Here is a 4,528-nt window from a genome sequence, read left to right as displayed (position 1 = left end):
CTGCAGAAGCCGCGCTCCCGGCCCGGGCTTCCTGGGTCCCGGCGCCCCCTCCCACCTCCCCTCCTTGTTCGCGTTGGAGTTCGGTGCAAAGACCTGGAAAGGCGGGGCGCCTTCGTTCTCATGGAGCAGCCAAGTAATTGCTCCGGGCTTCCAGCCCCGGCTCCTCTCTCTGGGTCTGTGTGCGTTCCCGCCGGAAATCCAAACTGCCGTTCATGGGGGCCGGGGGGGCAGCAGGCCGTGCAGTAGCATTGGGATGCCTCCGTGTGAAGCCGGCTTGGAAGGTGGGCTTTCTCACGCAGCCGGTGCCTTAGGGTGACCCCGCACGGGGAGCTGGGAGCCGCAGAAACCCCGCTGCTGATGAGCGCGAGGACGCGGCTCCGTGGGAATAGCTGCGGGGAGAGTGCGGCGTCCCAGCCCGTGCCGTGTGCGTGCATTTCTCACTCTCGGTGAGAAGGGCGGGCGTGGGGGGAGATGGGGGACTGGGAGGTCTTCCCTGAGCCCCCCGCGAGGCTTGCTGTCTGCAGCGCGCCTGGGCGACCTGGCCGGCTGTGCAGGGCACGTCCACTGTCCAGGGCGCCGGTGAGGCGTGGGGGCCGTCGGGTCACGGGACGCGTGAGGGTCGCCGGGCGCGGTAAACGAGATCACGTGTGCCGAGCGCCGTGCTGGGCACCGGGGGGGTCAACAAGTGTGAGTTCCCTTCCCTCGCCCGCCGCTTTGGGGATTTTCTTGGGGGAAGGTGGGAGAAGAAGGGAACATAGGCCATTGCGATGCAGTGAATGATAGAATAAAATGTTGGAGTAAAGGTGCGAAATAGGGGAGCGAAGAGGAAAGAGCGTAATTCAAGATTGGGAGCCGGGGTGGGGTTGGGGGGGATTGATGGGAATTTCGGCATTTAAATGGGACCTTTCAGAATGGGCAGGATTTCAGCTGATGTGCATTTGGAGGGGAGGACCATCCAAGTAGAGGTGGTGCTGTTCTTGAGAAAGATGGGGTGGGGTGGGGGAGCAGAGGGCAAAGCTGAGACTCTCCAAAGCTCTTAGGTTCCTGTTGAGTCTGACCTGCGCAGATTGTCTCTTATTTTGCTTTTGGTGTGAATTTCCCAGAAACCAGATCTAGGGTATTCAAGCAAGTACAGAGAGATGTCTAACAGAGCTTAATACATGATTTTTTTGGATTAGACATTTTGTGTTATTTGGACTGCCGTTCTCTTCTATTTGAATTTAATAAAGAATTATTTGTAGATAATTCCTCTATTTGGTAGAAAAAGCATCTGATTTTTCAGATTCAAAAGTCTCACTAAGGTTACATATTAAGTAACTGGCTGAAAGGAGGGAGTGGAGTAGTGGGCACATATTGGGTGTGTCTCAAACTTTTGATCCACATTATTTGTTTTTACAAATATTTTAACACGTATTTTTCCACGGAGGTGTTTTTAACCTTTGTCTTTGAAGATAATTAAAAAGGCCTGTTCTTTTGGTTTTGCTCACTTTGGTCCCCACTCATGCGTAATTACTTATTAGGTTGGTATGGTGGGTGACGGTCACTCTATTCATAGGTAATTAGAGACACGGTATAAAATCTCAAGTAGTTGAATGTCAACATATTAGTTTTGTTAATACCGAACTCTTATTTGAGGAAAATTAGTATTAATGAAACAGGTATGTGACCTCAGGCAAATCACTTATCAAGGATCTCAATTTCTTTACCTATAAAATGAGAAATATGAATTAGATCAGCGATTTTCAACCTTTTTCCTCTCCTGGCACATATAAACTAATTACTAAAATTCTGTGGCACCCCAAAAGTATATATTTTGCCTGACCCTGCCCCCCCCAAAAGAAAAAAAGATATAATTTCGATTCATTTACACTGGAGGGCTATTGTTGTGTTGCCTGTTGTCTTTTTTTTTTTTTTTTTTTAACAGTCTAAGGCAAAAGACGTCAGTGCTCCTAACTAGTCAGGTATTGCAGGTTTAAAAAATTCTTGCAGCCCACCAGTTGAAATTCACTGGATTAGATCACTATTTTTCAATCTGTGTTTTCCTGAAGTCTGGAATTTTGAAGAAGACCTTTAGAGGTTCTTCAGATGTCTGATTTAAACCTCATTACAGCCGAAACCTGTATGGCTCAGTGGATAGAGCGTTGGCCTGTGGACTGAGAGGTCCCAGGTTCGATTCCCGTCAAGGGCATGTACCTTGGTTGTGGGCACATCCCTAGTGGGGAGTGTGCAGGAGGCAGCTGGTCGATGTTTCTCATCGATGTTCCTAACTCCCTATCTCTCTCCTTTCCTCTCTGTAAATACTCAATAAAATATATTTTAAAAAAAATAAACCTCATTACAAATGTATTTTAAACCCGTAATTTTAAGTGACTATTATATGACATGCACTGTTTAAAATGCTTTTACATATTTTAATTTACTTAATCCTTGCAATAATCCTATGAAGTTTTTGTTAATATCTAAGAAAACAGGCACAAAATACAAAGCTATAAAGTGGTAGAGCTTTATAGCATAATTCTTAAGCTTTCATTCTTTTTTCTTTTTTTTTTCTTGTTAATCCTCACGCAAGGATATTTTCCCATTGGTTTTTAGAGAGCGTGTAAGGGAGGGAGGGCAAGAAAGAGAGAGAGAGAGAAAGAAAAAGAGAAAGAGAAACATTGATATGAGAGAGAAACAACAATTAGGTTGCCTCCTTCACTCAATCTGCAACTCAGGTACTTGCCCTTGACCAGGAATTGAACCTGTGACCCTTCAGTGCTTGGGCGGATGCTCTAATCAGTGAGGTACACGGGCCAGGGCAAGTTTGTATTCTTTTTTTTTTTAATATATTTTATTGATTTTTTACAGAGAGGAAGGGAGAGAGATAGAGAGTTAGAAACATGGATGAGAGAGAAACATCGATCAGCTGCCTTCTGCACATCTCCTACTGGGGATGTGCCCGCAACCCAGGTACATGCCCTTGACCGAAATCGAACCTGGGACCTTCCAGTCCCCAGGCCTACGTTCTATCCACTGAGCCAAACCGATTTCGGCGCAAGTTTGTATTCTTAATCACATTCCTATCCTGCCACCATAATAAAATAAATAACACACAAGTACTTTTTATTGTGGTAAAAATATACAACGTAATTTTTACCATTCTAAGCATTTTTAAGTTGTACAGTTCAGTGGTATTAAGTACATTCACATGGTTGTGAAACAATCATCACTATCCATTTCCAGAACTTTTTCATCATCTCAAACTGAAACTACTCATTAAACAGTAACTCTCCATCTCCTCTCCCTCTCCAACCCTTGGTAACTGTCTATGATTTTGACTACCCTGGGACGTCACATAAGTGGAGTCATGCAATATTTATTTTTTTGTTGTATCTGGCTTTCTTCACTTAGCATAATGTCTTCAAGTTTCGTCACGTTGTAGCATGAATCACAATTTCATTATTTTGGGCATATACCCAGAAGTGGAATGGCTGGTTCATATGGTAATTTTGTTTGATTTCTTTTTAGAAACTACCCTACTGTTTTCTACAGCAGTCATGGCATTTTACATTCCCACCAGCAGTGCACAAGGGTTCCAATTTCTTCTGTCCTCACCAACACTCGTTATTTTATGTTTTTGTTTTATAATAGCCATCCTAATGAGGGAGAAGTGGTGTATCTTTGTGGTTTTACATTTTTCTAATGATTAATGATGTTAAGCATCTTTTCATGTGCTTATTGACCAATTGTGCATCGTCTTTGTAAAAATGTCTATTCACACCCTTTGCCCCTTTTTAAAATTGGTTTGTTGAGTTGCAAGAATTTTTTATGTATTCTGGATATTCGTATTAGATTAATGATTTACAAACATTTGCTCCCATTTTGTGGGGTGATTTTCACTCTATAGTGTCCTTTGATGTTCAAAGTTTTTCATTTTAATGAAGTCCACTTTATTTTTGTCTTTTTTTGCCTGTACTTTTGGTGTCATGCCTAAGATATCATTGCAAATCTAGTGTTATGAAGCTTTTCCTCTGTTTTCTTCTAAGAGTTTTAATAGTTTTAGCTCTTATGTTTAGGTCGTTGATCCATTTTGAGTTATTAGTATTTGCATAAATAATGTTAGGTAATGTCACTTCATTCTTTTATTTGTGAATATCCAATTTTCCCAGCACCATTTGTTGAAAGGACTGTATGTACTTTCCCAATTGAATTGTCTTGGCATCCTCATCTACATGTATATAAAATTTTAACACATTGAAAACCATAGTGCAACAACATGATTAGACATGGTTTGTTTTTTGGGGGGGGATGGGGGGCAAGCATTCCTTACTATACAGTAGTGCAACAACATGATTAGACATGGTTTGTTTTTTGGGGGGGGATGGGGGGCAAGCATTCCTTACTATACAGTAGTGCAACAACATGATTAGACATGGTTTGTTTTTTTGGGGGGGATGGGGGCCAAGCATTCCTTACTATACAGCTTCTCTTACTATCTCTGTGCTTAATTGTGAATTTTAAATGGGTTAATTAATGATAAGGAAAGTTG

The 4,528-nt window shown here is 42.7% G+C and overlaps 1 long non-coding RNA gene across 1 annotated transcript in view; it reads right to left on the bottom strand.

Annotated features, from left to right (window-relative positions):
• The window catches only part of LOC107182407, an 11,063-nt gene extending 6,998 nt beyond the window's left edge, over positions 1 to 4,065 (bottom strand). The window contains exon 1 of the long non-coding RNA XR_001513123.1: positions 3,880 to 4,065. This is a non-coding gene — a long non-coding RNA (uncharacterized LOC107182407). The remainder of the gene's footprint in view (positions 1 to 3,879) is intronic.
• Positions 4,066 to 4,528: the final 463 nt, after the last annotated feature.

The sequence above is a fragment of the Myotis davidii genome, unplaced genomic scaffold, assembly GCF_000327345.1.
Source record: "Myotis davidii unplaced genomic scaffold, ASM32734v1 scaffold394, whole genome shotgun sequence".
NCBI classification, from domain to species: Eukaryota; Metazoa; Chordata; class Mammalia; order Chiroptera; family Vespertilionidae; genus Myotis; species Myotis davidii.
The sequence above is the reverse complement of the archived record's forward strand: the minus strand, read 5'-3'. Positions and strand labels throughout refer to the sequence as shown.